Source organism: Bos indicus, chromosome 15, assembly GCF_029378745.1.
Source record: "Bos indicus isolate NIAB-ARS_2022 breed Sahiwal x Tharparkar chromosome 15, NIAB-ARS_B.indTharparkar_mat_pri_1.0, whole genome shotgun sequence".
Lineage (NCBI taxonomy): Eukaryota > Metazoa > Chordata > Mammalia > Artiodactyla > Bovidae > Bos > Bos indicus.
The window spans coordinates 74,651,418-74,666,155 of record NC_091774.1 but is presented as its reverse complement, the minus strand read 5'-3'; positions in this window follow the sequence as shown (position 1 = coordinate 74,666,155).

Here is a 14,738-nt window from a genome sequence, read left to right as displayed (position 1 = left end):
GGTGGAGCCTGAGTAATTGCAGTTCTAACAAAGTTCCTCAGACTATACGTTCTGAACCTCTAACTATTCAGCCCAACCTTCTGTCTGAAAAGAAGTCCAAATGCTGGATAAGACCTTGTACACCTTTGTAAAGCGTCGAAGAATAAAAAAAAAAAAAATCAGATATTAAGAAGCCAGGAAGTATGAAAATGTGAGGCTGACCACTGCCTCTCATTCATTGTAAAATAATCCTCATATCCTGAGTCACTGAGATCCCTTTTTCTAAGAATCTAGACTTACACACCTTCCACCAAATGCCATCTTCTAAGTTTTTCTACATTACATCCCCCAACATATGCAAAACCTTGTTACTTCTTTTACAGTTTGTGGGACCAGCACTTCAAAATACTGGACACTCTGCCCAACCTCTCTAAACTGTCTTTAATCTGCTTGTGATATTCCCATGACAACCTGTGCTTCTCTGTGATGACACTTAATTTTGTTGCTTGTTCAGTATCTGCCCCGGTCAGCCTTCATCATCATGTCCTTAGCACACCGTCTGGCATACAGGTACCTAGCAGGAGAGGCACAACCCCAGGGATGCGGCTGACTCAGTGAAGAGATCAGCCATGACCGGAGACTGTAAGCTATGGAAGATGGAGCAACAGTCCGATGAAGCCATGGGACAAACAGGTACCGAGTCTTGACTTAGGAAGCCAACCTTTCATCAGTAATACAGAGAACTTCTCTCACCGCTATTAGAAACATAATGTTTAGATAGAAATTGAACACATTTTTCTTATTCCTGGACTAACACTTGTTTCACAAGCAAAAGCTTTGCTCTGGCCCAAGCTCCATCCCCTAGAAGTAACAGGGCCATTGCAATGGGTCTCAATTCTGGGGGTGAGAAGGTCACACTGTCCTCCAGGAACGTGGGTGGCCCTCAGCATCCTTCCAGCCCTCAGTCGGGGACCGCAGGCTCACAGGAAACAGGGATCAGGCTGGGGCAGAAACCGGAGGTCAGCGTGGCCAACAGGCACTGAAGGAGGGAGACTGGCTGAAATTAGAGCTCTCAGGCAGGGGCAAAGGCAAGTAACTGCAAAAAGTACATTTTCCTGGCAAATGTATTTTCTGATAAGGTAGTGAGTATGCAGCAAGGCTGAGGGAAAACCAAGAAGTCAGACCTCCACCAAGACTGGTCTTTTCTATAAGAAAAGTCTACTGTGACTGACATTGTTCCACAAAGGCCATAATGTCCCTAAATCTCAGCCCTAAATTGTCTGGTGTCAGGATACACACACTCTCATGTCTTGGGTACACCCGTCGTTTCAGTATTTCTCACCTTTAAACCATTTTCCTCCCAAAGCATACACAGGGGACTTCTATAAAAGCAGAATCTCAGAACCAGCCCAGCTGGTGCCCTCTGATAAGAGCTGAAAGACAGATCTTAAACAGTAAAAATCGAGAATGGGGATGAATATGGGGAATGAACTAGGAAGCTAGTCTCCTGTTCATTCGGGATGCCAGTACATGGGTATATCATTCATATGAGGATACTTCCGCCTCTTTCTCTAGTACCCTACAAGCCCTTCTAGTTCGATCTGCCATCTGGCCTTCCTTCCCCTCGCCATGCACCAGCGTTCCCTGGTGTCTCAGTACCCTAACCTAGTTGAGATTCTTCCTTTTCAATGTACTAATTAAGATTACTACATAATAACTAGTACATAATGATAAAGATTGTCGAGTCTTCCTTATGTGCATGGGAAGCAAGGTGTATGGGGGTATAGATCCCTAAATACAAGTGGCAACACTGAAAACTCAGGTAAAAGCAGCCTTGAGAAGTCTAGATTCTGTTACCACTCACCAACTGTAGGATGTTGGAAGAATTCTCTCTCCTGTCTGGGCACCAGTTACTCATACCAGGTGAGAAAGTCGTTCGTTGTGTCCGACTCTGCAACCCCATGGTCTATGCAGTCCATGGAACTCTCCAGGCCAGAATACTGGAGTGGGTAGCCGTTCCCTTCTCCAGAGGTTTTTCCCAACCCAGGGATCGAACCCAGGTCTCCCACGTTGCAGGCAGATTCTTTACCAGCTGAGCTACCAGGGAATCCTAACACTTACCTCAAATGGAAGTAAAATTGAAACTCCATGAAGGCAAGGAACTTCTAGTGTCCCATAGTAAAACCAAGATTTAAACTTCAGCCCTCTGATGGTAGCCCAGAACTCCTGGGAAGAGAGTGAACTGGCAGAAAACCAGCGCTAGCAGACTCCAGCCTGGTCTGTGCACATTCACATCACATAATGTGCCCTAGAAGTCTCAAATTCTGAAGCTGGATTAACTTCATCCAACAGCACTGTCATCCTGAAGTACTGGTGACTCAAAGTCCCTGGACAGAAGAAAAGAAACGCTTTGGGAGCAGTATACCTGAGGTTTTAGGTTTCTCAAGAGGATGACTTTTCAAATACAGCATCCAGCACACAGAAAATCTAGATACATGAATCAGCAGCATGAGCTAAAACCAGCAGAGACAGCGAAGACCAACTAGATTTGAGGTGCTAGTAGTCAACTGTAAAAACATTGCTTTTCTGTTCAAGGAGATAAAACCCAAGCCTGAAACTTGACAAAAATTAGAAGTTAAAATGATAGATCTAAAGGAAACAGGAGATTCTAGATCGCCTGTTGTTAAAATACAATTTTTGAAAATTTAAAGCCTCAATGGAAAAGGCTTAATGGCATATTAGATACAACTAAAGAGAAAGTTAGTGACCTGGAAAGAGAGGCTGGAGAAACTTTCTAGAATGTGGCATGAAGACACAGAAGAAACATAAAAGATATAAAATCTAAAGTATACATATACATATACATACTCATTTGGGGTCCCAAAGGAAGAGAAAATGGGGCAGAAGAGAAGCACTTGAATAAGATGTTTCATCAGTGCCAAATAACCAGGCACCAAAGCATGGCATCAAGAAGGTTAAAAAATGCAAATTAGGATAAATTATATGATTTTATATATATATATGTAGCTTCTTTGTGAAGCAACAAAAAAATACAAGACAAAGAAACATTTCAAAAGCAGCCAAGAAAAAAGTTATCTTGAAAGGAATCACAGATCAAAAGCTGGTATTAGCAACAGCGGCAACCTGAAGTTAGTGATATGCTATTGTCAATATACTGAAAGGAAATAACTCCCAGTCTGGAATCCTGTAGCCATCACACATCTCCACTTCGACAGGCAGTACCAATTTCTCCCGCTAGAGGGGCTGGATTTACTGCAGAGGACCTGCTAATCAGAGCAAGTAGTGACAGGTGGAAGAGGACAGACACTACTAATCAGAGGAAGTAGGTTCACCTTTAAAAGCTAAAGCCAACTGAGTGAAAGAAACCAGACAAGGTCCATACCGTACAGTTCTACTTATAGGGCAACTAAAAGTAACCGGTAATGATAGAAGTCAGAACAGCAGCTCCCTGGAGAGGAGGTTGGGAAATTGACTGTAATGGGATGCAGGAAACTTTCTGGGGAGATGATATTAACATATCTTAATAGGGTGATGGTTACATGGCTGTAACCACATGTCAAAGCTCAAGGTGTATGCTTATGAATTTTGCTATATTTAAGTAGGTTTTTAAAATGCAGGTATAGCTAATTTAAGGCTTTATTGTTGCTGTTCAGTCACTAAGCTGTGTCTGACTCCAGCAACTCCATGGATTATAGTCCATCAGATTCCTCTGTCCATGGGATTGCCCAGGCAAGAATACTGGAGTGGGTGACCATTTCCTTCTCCAGGGAATCTTCCCAACTCAGGGATCAAATCCAAGTCTCCTGCATTACAGGCAGTTTCTTTACCACTGAGTCATCTGGGAAGCCCAATTTAAGGCTCTATTAGATTATAAATAGCTAAATAAGTTTATCTCCAATGTGAGCCCTTCCAGTGTAAAGACCACTACGGGAACAGGCCCCACCTATGCAGAGGGATATTTGCATGATTAATTTATAGTGGAAAAAAACAAAGCGACAGTTCTTGAGACACAAGCATAGCTAAATTAGTCAAGAAAAATAAGAGAAAGCACATGCACTGAAATAAGATGAACTAGAGACTATTTTGCACTATTCTAATGGGTATGATTAAGTCTGGAAAAAATGGATAATCTAGTTTAAAAATGTAATTAATTATTCATAGTCCCAGATAAGAAATAAAATCTTAAGCAAATCAGTTTCCATAGACATTATCAAAGAGTTAGGTCTCTTGAAGAATATCTGGCCCAGTGGGTCTCATAAGGAAATTTCATCATATATATAAAGGAGTATATTATTCCAGTGCTATTAAACTAGAGAAAAGGAAAATCTGCATTTCATAATCAAATAAACAATGATATTTAGACTTGATGAATTTTATATGAAGAGCTATGGACAAATCTATGGACAAATGATTAGATTATCAATACTTAAAACTGAATAGCACCTAGCAAACAGAATCCAGCAGCATAATAAAATAACCTTTCGACCATGTGGGGTCACATTGAGAAAGGAAGTTCAATTCTATGACTTCTATTAACTTTTCATTAGTAGATCCTAAGGGAATAAAAGTCACTTGATCTATAGATGTTATAAAGACATATGACAAAATTAGACACCCATTCTTGATTTAAACAATACAATGAATGGCCACCTCTTTAACATAAGACATCTCTCAGGCAAAAAGCCAGCCTCCAACTTAGCTGAGAAACCAAAGGGTTTGAAATCCTGAACAAGAGATAAGGTTGCCCATGGTCACTGTAAAATACCCAACATTTCACCAGAGGTCTCAGCCAAAAATATCAGGCAAGGAAAGAAATTAGAGTTAAAAATAGGAAATTTGAGTTAACACTATCTACAGATTACTAACATCTACTTGGAAGACACAAAAGAATTAACAGATGCTTTACAAGAGAATTTAGTCGAGTTATAGACTAGGACCCCATTTCATCTTTTTTTTTTTCCTTTGGCTGTTTAGCATGCAGGGATCTTAATTCCCCAACCAGGGATTGAACCCATGACCCCTGCATTGGAAGAGTGATGTCTTAACCATTGAACCAGGGAAGTACCCTCAGTTCATCTTTCTGTAAATAAAGTTTTATTGGAACACAGCTACACCCACGTGGCACACACACACTGGCTAGACTTTGGCAGACTACACTAGAAGAAAATGAAGAGACAGTTCTTGAGAGATGCAAGCATAGCTAACTTAGTCAAGGAAAAAAAGAGAAAGCGCATGCACCAAAATAAGATGAACTTAGACCAGCATTTTCAACCCAGGCCACTTACCTAATGAGAGCGCTCAGTGACTGCCCAGAAGCCCCAACCACATGCAGCTTTATTTTCACTTAATCCTGGCTGCTAGGAGGTAAGAGTTATCCACAATTTGCAGATTGGGTGAATAAGGACATAATTTATCATAGCCTGTTGAATTTAACACAGTCCCCTAATATACCCAGCCTGAGTATGAATGGTGTAAGCTTTTGGGGGTCACAGGCCCTTCGAAACCACAACATTATCAACCACAGTTTACACTGGGTACTGCCTTGAGCCAGGCTATTGTCTGGGTTCTTTGTATACACCGCCCGATTTAATCCTCAAAGTGGCTCTATGAGGAGGGTAAAAAATCTACCTACAATGCAGGAGACCTGGGTTCAATCCCTGGATCTGGAAGATCCTCTGGAGAAGAGCATGGCAACCCACTCCAGTATTCCTGCCTGGAGAATTCCATGGACAGAGAAGCCTGGTGTGCTACAATCCATGGGGTCACAAAGACTTGGACACAACTGAGTAACAAAAATAACAAATGAGGGTACCACCATTAGGCTCACTTTACAGGTAAGGCTTAAAGGAGGAGGCTTAAAAACAGGAGGCTCAAAGGCAGGAGGTTAATTAAAACAAGTAGGATGGGAAAGTACTCTTGCCTGGAAAATCCCATGGATGGAGGAGCCTGGTAGGCTGCAGTCCATGGGGTCACTAAGAGTCGGACACGACTGAGCGTCTTCACTTTCATGCATTGGAGAAGGAAATGGCAACCCACTCTAGTGTTCTTGCATGGAGAATCCCAGAGACGGGGGAGCCTGGTGGGCTGCCGTCTATAGGGTCGCACAGAGTCGGACATGACTGAAGCGACTTAGCAGCAGCAGGATGGGAAAGAGGGGCTTGAAATTCAAGTCTGCAAACCCCAGGCTCCACTTCCCTCTTAACCATCCCTTCCCGAGGCTGCTTGCTGGAAGGGTACACACACCCTCAAAGCCTGGCACTCACTATCAGGAATCCATAAGCCCCAAAGTCCATCATTGGCCACATCCCACTGGGGGGTCCAGGTAAAGCCCCGTCTCAGTCCACATCCGTAGCTCTCAACCCAACCACCATGCTCTTACCGCTCTCCTTGTTTCCACTCATTTCTGCTCTGGTCAAAGTCCTTTAATCGCTGGGGGCCTCAGAGACCTCTCCACCGCGTGCTCCTCTCAGTAAGCCTGCTTCCTGCTTTGGGCCTGCACGCTCTCCTTTTAAGCATGCAGATGGTTTCAAGGGCAACAACCTCCACCTTGTCCTTTCCAAGGGGATCTCCCTCAGGTGCTCTTAATTACCTAAATGGCCTTTCTTTTTACAAAATTTTTAAAATTATTTATTTACTTTAAATTAAGGTAACATTGGTTTATAACATAAGTTTCACATGTAAAACATTATATTTCAACTTCTGTATACACTGACTGCGTGCTCTCCACCAAAAATTTAGTTTCCATCCATCCCCACACACTTGATACCCTTTACTCACACCCCACTGCCATCCTTCCCATCTAATAACCTTTACTCTGATCTCTGTATCTACATGTTTGTTTCATTTGGTTTGGTCTTGTCCATCTCTTTTGTTTTTTGTTTCTTATATTCCACCTATGAGTGAAATCATATAGTATTTGTCTTTTTCCATCTAGTTCACTTCACATGATACCCTCAAGGTCCATCCAAGTGCATGCGTGCTCTGCTGCTAAGTTGGGTCTGACTGGTTTGTGACCCCCTTGGACTTCAGACAGCCAGGCTCCTCTGTCCATGGGATTTTCCAGGCAAGAATACTGGAGTGGGTTGCCATTTCCTCCTCCAGGGGACATTCCTGACCCAGGGATCGAACGCACATCTCTTGTGTTTTCTGCATTAGCAGACAGATTCTTCACCACTGCGGCACCTAGGAAGCCCCTAAGGTCCATCCATGTTATCGAAAATGGACAGATTTCATCTTTTTTATGGCTGAGTAGTGTTCCGTTGTGTGTGGTGTGTGTGTGTGTGTGTGTATACCACATTTTCTTTACCTATTTATCCACTGATGGAACTTGGGTTGCTTCCATATCTTGCCTATTATATGTAATCCTGCAATGAACATTCGTGTATCTTTACAAACTAGTGTTTTCATTTTCTTTGAATAAACCCAGAGGTGGAGTATAAATTGGCACAGCCACAATGAAAAACAGTATGCAGATTCCTCCAAAAATTGAGAATAACATGGCCTTTCTTTGAACTATTACAGAGTGGGGCTCAGCAGCCCCCACGCCTGCAAGAACCACACTTTGGAGCTGTGGCTCTCAGTCTCTGGAGGCATCGGCGTCACCTGGAGAACTCACAAGGAGGAGGGGGCTCTGGGAAGTGGGCGAGGGTCTGAGCCTGGGTAGACCCTCAGGACTGTCAGGTGATTTGAATACTTGGCAACATCAGCAAGCAAATCTCAATTAAAGCACAAGTGAGCTACTAACCTTTGAGGCCACAATTGCGAGCAGGCTGCAGTGGGTTAACCGAGGGCAGGACAGGCAGCTTGACGAGGAAGCGCTGGAGTGATGACCAGGGGTGGGGGGTTGCTGGTTCCAGTCTTCTCAGCCCTACCCGCCTGTGTGTCCTTGGTAAACCCACCCGAGCCTTTCTGGTCTTTGGTTTTTCTTTGATGAAGGGAGAGGAAACCAACCTCACGAAGGGTGCTGGGTGGGAATGGTGTACTTGAATGAGCGCCACACATCTGGAGCTCCTGGTCTGCCTTCCCTGAGGGTCAGCAACAGAAGGCAAGCTGAAAGCTGAGCCTCCTGTAACTCTCCCGGCCCACTCACCACCATCTCTCATTCCTCTAGGCCCTCGCACATGCTGTTCCCTCCGCTCAGAAAGCGTTTCACAGACCCGCCCATTTGGCAGACTTCTGCTTCTCCTTCAAGTCTGTGCCTGTGTTACAGTGAAAATGAAAAAAGAGGAATGAGTTTTTCTCTTTCCCTTTCCAGAGAACAAAGAAAATAGAACAGTGAGCAGGTTTGAACATTCCTAGTTCTTTTACTTTAATTGCTCCGAACTCTGCATGTCTGGAACGAAGCTTGCTTTTCTGCTCCGTAACTCTGCAAGAGCTACAATTCACATTTTTTCTCTTGAGTCTATGCTAAATATATCCTGTATCTGGTGCTTACCCTTTCAACATCCTTCCCCTTGTAGTTATGTATCAGAAAGAAGGCCACAGAGCCACCAAAATACCAGACTCAATTATTGGGTTACTGACGCCAGGCTACGACTGTCTTTGAAACAATGCAAGATGAAGAAATCAAGATCCTATCACCTCTGTTCCTCATCACCGACTCATGACTGCGAGCCCTTGCCTTATATAAGCCCCTAGACTCCTCATGGCTGGTGGAGGCAGGGGGCACAGTTCTTGAGGCATGAGCCTACTGGGTTCTCCTCTCCACCGGCTGAGAATTAAAGCCACCTTTCAGTTTCCTCCAAACTCTGTCTCCACAGTTTTTATTCAGTTTCGATGGGCAGAGAAAGCCAAGATTTTGGCCAGCAACACCTGCGTGTCACTTCCTCTAAGGACACTTCCTCCCTGACTTAGGCAGGTTTAGGGGCCTCAGCCTGCATCCTCATCCTCTCTGCTTATGCCTACAGTACAAAACAGGATGAGATGGTTGGATGGCATCACCAACTCGATGGACGTGAGTTTGGGTAAACTCCGGGAGTTGGTGATGGACAGGGAGGCCGGGCGTGCTGCAGTCCATGGGATCGCAAAGAGTCGGACACGACTGAGCGACTAAACTGAACCGAACTGAACAAAACACAGCAGTGCCTCCTAGCCTTTGCTCTAGCTGGTTTCCAATACCTGGACCTCTGTTCCCCGGAGATGCCTGCCCTGCTCCTCACCTCCTGCACATCTTTGCTCAAATATCACCTTCTCTCGGAGGCCAACTGTGATCACCTACCTCATTCTGCCACCTGTTCCCACCACACTGCAGCGACTCCCCCCCATTCTATCTTTCACGTTTTATAGTACTTTTCTCCTTCAAATGTGCTGTATACTTATTTGTTAGGGGCACTATTTTCAGTACCCCCCTTCTAAAACATGAAGTTCACGAGAGCAAGTGTCTTTGATTGCTTTTTTTTTTTTAACTGTTTCTCAAATGTAAAGAACAGGTACTTGACCCATAGGGGAGCTCCACAATATTTACGAATGAATGAGAGTGGATGAATGAATGAGTGGATGAATGGACAAAGGAACAAATGAACGAATACCCTAATATTAATACAAGTATCTAAGGTCTGGGTCCCCTTCTGGACAGTCAGGCTTCTTAGTTTCGTAGGCACAGAGGGGGTTCTCTAGTTAGTGTTTGTTGACTATTATTGGTAACTATTTGATGAGGGACCGAGGACAGCAATGAAGGAACCAGTCAAGCAACTGTATTCACCGGGTGACTGCTGACGGTGGAACGAAGACGTGCCCAGAGGAAAACCCTCCTTGCCCGCCCCAACCTCCTCGGTTTCCCACCATCTGCCCCTGGGACCCTGTGGAAAACACAAGTGTAGCATGGATTCGCCAAGAGGGGTCGCTAAACTCTTATTTTCCCTCCAGGCGCAGAGAACTCAGGGTGGCGGCCTGTGCAGACGCAGAGAAAGCCGGGATGGGAGGATGGGAGGAAAGATGGGCGAAGGCCCCACCCTCTCCGGCCAGCCGCAGGGCGCGCGCCCCTAGGTAGACCCAGACGAGCCAAGCACTGCGCTAGGGGCGGGCAGTATGATCTCCGCCTAAGCCTATGACCCCTGGACTCAGGGTCCTCTAGGATCGGTTTTTTCAGATAGGACCCCAGGCTCAAAAAGGCTGGGCGCCTTGCCAGCGTGGCACCACTAGAAGACCTCCTGGTAGGATCAGAGATTCAGATCTGCTGAACCCTGTCGTTCCCACCCTCCACCCCCTCCCCGACCCTCCCCCCGCCCCTTTCCCCCAGCTCTTTTGGGCGTCTCCCTTGCAAAAGCAGAGCAAGATTGCAAGCCCAGTGTCTGGGCCTCATGTAGAAAGAAAGCCCTTGGGTCTTCTTTCTGGTGGGGCTTAAAGCAAGGGGGTGGGCAGCGGGAGGTGGGGCAGAGGCTGAGTTCCTCCCCCGAGGACACAGAACCAGCTGCCCTCGGCTCCCACCCTCCCCCAGCCCCACCTCCTTTGTATCGCCCTTGCTCCCTTGATTTCAGTTCCCTGGGCATTTAAGTAGCCACTTGGCCACATGCGAATTCACTTGGGAGAGAGGAGCCTGGCAAGCACAGAGTAAAGGCAGGATGGGAGGAGACTGCAAAGGGTCCCCGACCTGTCTCTGAGACACACTGTAGTGAAATGGAGGCCCGGAGAGAGGGCAACCTGAGAAAACCCCGACCCGAGCACCCTGGTGGCCAGAGCCTGGGAGTCTATAATGATGGGCTCTTTTGGTGGACTCGAATCCACAGTTCCACATCCTGGGCCTCCCAGCAATACAGTGAGGAGAGTATCCTTGGCCCTATTTTACAGATGCGTAAACCGAGGGCTTGTTCTGTCGTGGTGGCTCCGTGGTAAAGAATCCACCTGCCAATGCAGGAGATGCAGGTTCGATCCCAGGGTTGCAAAGATCTCCTGGAGAAGGAAATGGCAACCCATTCCAATATTCTTGCCTGGGGAAATCCCCTGGACAGAGGTACCTGGCAGGCTACAGTCCATGGGGTCGCAAAAGAGTCGGACACGACTTAGTGACTGAACAACAACAAACTGAGGCCCAGCAGAGTTTCCTCAGGCTTGTCCACGTTCGTGCTGTTTGCATTTACCCGATTCCTAGTGTGTGCTCTCTTCCAGGATTCCTGAGACACAGTGACAGTACCCTAGCGATCCCATTAGGTCTGGCCTGGTCTCCAGGTTGTATGGGGTGCTCTGGACTGGGAGCCTGAGGAGGAAGAATGCCAAGGCGCTGAGGTCTGCTGGCTCTGGCCCACTCAACCTGTCCTACTGACTACAAGCAGGGCCAGCTACGCCAGTGGTTGCCACTTAGTTGCCCTCTGGGGAACATTCTTCTTCCAGCCAGTTACCCAGCAGAAGCTGTTCTTCAAAGGGCACTGCAGGTGCTCCCTTCTGGAGAAAGCCTGACTACTCCAGCCCTTCCGAGCTCCAACAATGTCCTTCGAGGTTCTGAGCAGCTGTCCACCCAGGGGAGGTGTTCTCTGACCTGGGCACTCACCCCCAGCTGGATTGTAAAGACCTTGAAGGAACAGAGACCAGCTCTCTGCTCGTACCTCCCTTTAGTCTATGGGGGCTGAATATACAGTAGGTGTCCAGGAGCTGCTTCTTGGTTTACTCGTTGACTGTTTACATGGGAAAACAGATCTAAAAAGCAGTTCTCTGTGTCCAGGGAGTTTTTAAGCAAAATTTGTAAATGACCTCTGTGTCCTTTGGGACAACCAGGAGGAATGAATTATCACTATTTATTCATTCAACAAATATTTAACGAGCCACTGACGTGTGCTAGACACAGTTCTAGGCTCTGGTGACACGGAAGGCAACAAAACAGGGGCGACCCTCTTGTAATTTACCTCCTAAAGCAGGTGACAGAAAATGAACAACATATGTAAACCAGTAGAGCTGGATGAGAAGATTTTCTGTGAAGAAAACCCAAGTTGGGCAGGGGATAAGAGCAAGAGGGAGGGCTGTTTAGACAGGGAAGGTAGGGGAAGACCCACAGGAAGGGAAGGAATCGCTCCAGGCAGAGGGAAGCAAGAGCAAAGGTCCTGAGGTGACAACATGTACTTGCTGTATCTGAGGAAAAGAAAGTGAAAGTCACGCAGTCGTGTCCAACTCTTTGAGACTCCATAGTCCATGGAATTCGCTTGGCCAGAATACTGGAGTGGGTAGCCTTTCCCTTCTCCAGGGGATCTTCCCAACCCAGGGATTGAACCCAGGCCTCCCACATTGCAGGCAGATTCTTTACCAGCTGAGCCACAAGGGAAGCCCAAGAATACTGGAGTGGATAGCCTATCCCTTCTCCAGGGGATCTTCCCAACTCAGGAATTGAACCGGGGTCTCCTGCATTCCAGGCGGATTCTTTGCCATCTGAGCTATCAGGGAAGCATCTGAGGAAAGGCTCTCACAGGTTTTGTGAACCTTGATGAGGACTTAAGCTTTTATTCTGAGCATGATGGGAAGACAGTACAGCTCTAGCAGAGGTCCCCAAACCCCAGGCCTCGGTACTGGTCTACACGGCACGAGGTGAGCAGCCGGGGGTGAGTGAAACTTCATCTGTATTTACAGCCGCTCCCCATTGCTCATGTTACAGTCTGAGCTCCACCTCCTGTCAGATCAGCAGCAGCGTCAGATTCTCATAAGCGCGTGAACCCCACTGTGAACTGCGAGGGATCCAGGCTGCACACTCCTTATGAGAATCTCAATGCCTGATGATCTGATTCTGCAGTAAGGTGAGTTGTGTAACTATTTCATTATATATCACAGTGTAATAATAAGAGAAATAAAGTGCACCATATATGTCACGTGCTTGAATTATCCCCAAACCACCACCCCGGACCCCAGGTCTGTGGGAAAATCGTCTTCCACGAAACTGGTCCCTGGTGCTAAAAAGGGTTGGGGACCGCTGCCTAGAGCTCATATCTGAGTGAGTAACTGCCCTGTGAAGCTGGCGGGGGGATTCCCAAACCGGTGGGGACCCCTGGGGCCGTGTGAGGTACATGCCCGGCTTGGATTCCCTTGTTCTCAGTGCTCGAGTAGAACACCTTTGCTCCTTGAAAGTCCAAGGTCTTCTTCTGGGGTTCCTGGAGCCGCAAGACAACATTGTCAACCCCGGGCCACGTTGGAATCCCCTGGGAAGCGTTGTCCAAACCAATGCCAAGTTCCACCTCTGCCTCGCTGACCCAGAGACTCGGGGGTGGACCCTGGGGATGAAGACCACTCATTACGAACCTTAATGAGTGGGGCTGTGGGTGGGCCTCAGGGAACCGCGCATCCCATCCCAAATTTTATCTGCAGGCACGTTTGGAGTTAAAGGAATGGTCAGGACCAGGCTTTCATCAGAGTCCCCCAAAGATGAAGAATCATATTCCAAGGCAAACAGAAAGTAGACCTGTCAGAGAAAGCACAGTGGCAGCCCACCGCCGGTGTCTTCACCACCCCTCAGCCTCCTGCTCATTCCCTCCCAGCCTCCCGCCCCCACCCCTCCTGCCAATGCCGTTCCTGCGGCTTCTCCATCGCATTACTTTGCCTCAATCTATTTTGATGGCAGCGTCTCCCTTCCTTCCAATACTCAGTATGCTGCCAGCATTCAATACCTCTTCAAATATGAATAAGCTGTTATCCTCGTCAGAGCTGTGGCTCAGTTAAGTCAGTCTTTTCTGGGCTCTTTCTGTTTGCTTTTCCCCCAAGGTCTTCCTGCTTCAGCCATCAAAGAGAAGTTTGTTCCAGCCGCCCGGCTCTGCCCCCCGCTGCCCAGGTCCCAGAACACTGGCCCCGGGACACAAAGAAAAGGGTTTTGTTTCATTATCCGTGGACATTATCTACTCTTGTCACCCAAACTTCAAAGCCAGGGGGCCCCCTCTAGGAGTGCTGGTTCTGGGACAGGGCCCGAGTGACCTTGGCCCTGGGGGAGCTGGGGGAGAGCAGGCGGGAGAAGGCAGCCGTGGGGTGACTGGGTGGCCTGTCTCCCTGGGGGTGGGGGGCTGTTGTCTGGCTTTGGCAGGTGCTGAGCTCATCGGCTTGTTGTCTGGACCTTGTGGTTTGCTGTGACCCCCTGAAATCTCCCTTTCTCTGAATGGCGTATGGCGCACTGTGGTGTCATCTATCTGCAGTTGTCGTCAAGGGTCTGTGTGTCAAGTCACAAGTTCAAATCCCAGCTCAGCCACTTGGAAACTGTGTGACCACAAGTAAATTATTAAGCATCTTAGGGCAGCAGTTTCTCATCTGTGGGAAATAGGCGAGGGAAGAGGGGTTGAGAGAATTATGTGAAATAACGACTCTAAATTTGAGCCTCCCAGCCATCCACCACACCGTCCCTCCACCCGACTGTCTCAACTTTCATTCTTTCAATTCATGTTTATTGAGGCCTACTGTGCCCTTGCCAGTCTCCCAAGACGAAGTCGATACACGGAATGTTCTGGAAGGAGCTCACTCCCCTCGGTCTCACTCAGGAGACCCAGATGACAGTGGGTTGAGTTTCCACAAGGCATTTTCTTCCAGTCACACCACATTTGTGAGTTCCTTCCCACTGGCGATCTTCTTGGCAGGATGTCCTCCTCATCCCCTGGGAGGCCTGCTCTGGTTTATTGGGCTTCTGTTGACCCGGGTCTCACCCCAAACCCAGAATCTGCAAAGCTGGACTCCACTGCTTTCCCTTCTTCCTAGAAATTCTTGAGCAGGGACAAGGTCCAAGGGTCCCCTCCACCATCAGCCCACTCTGATGTTCTTCTCAGCCCACTGTGAGTTGTTCTCAGAGT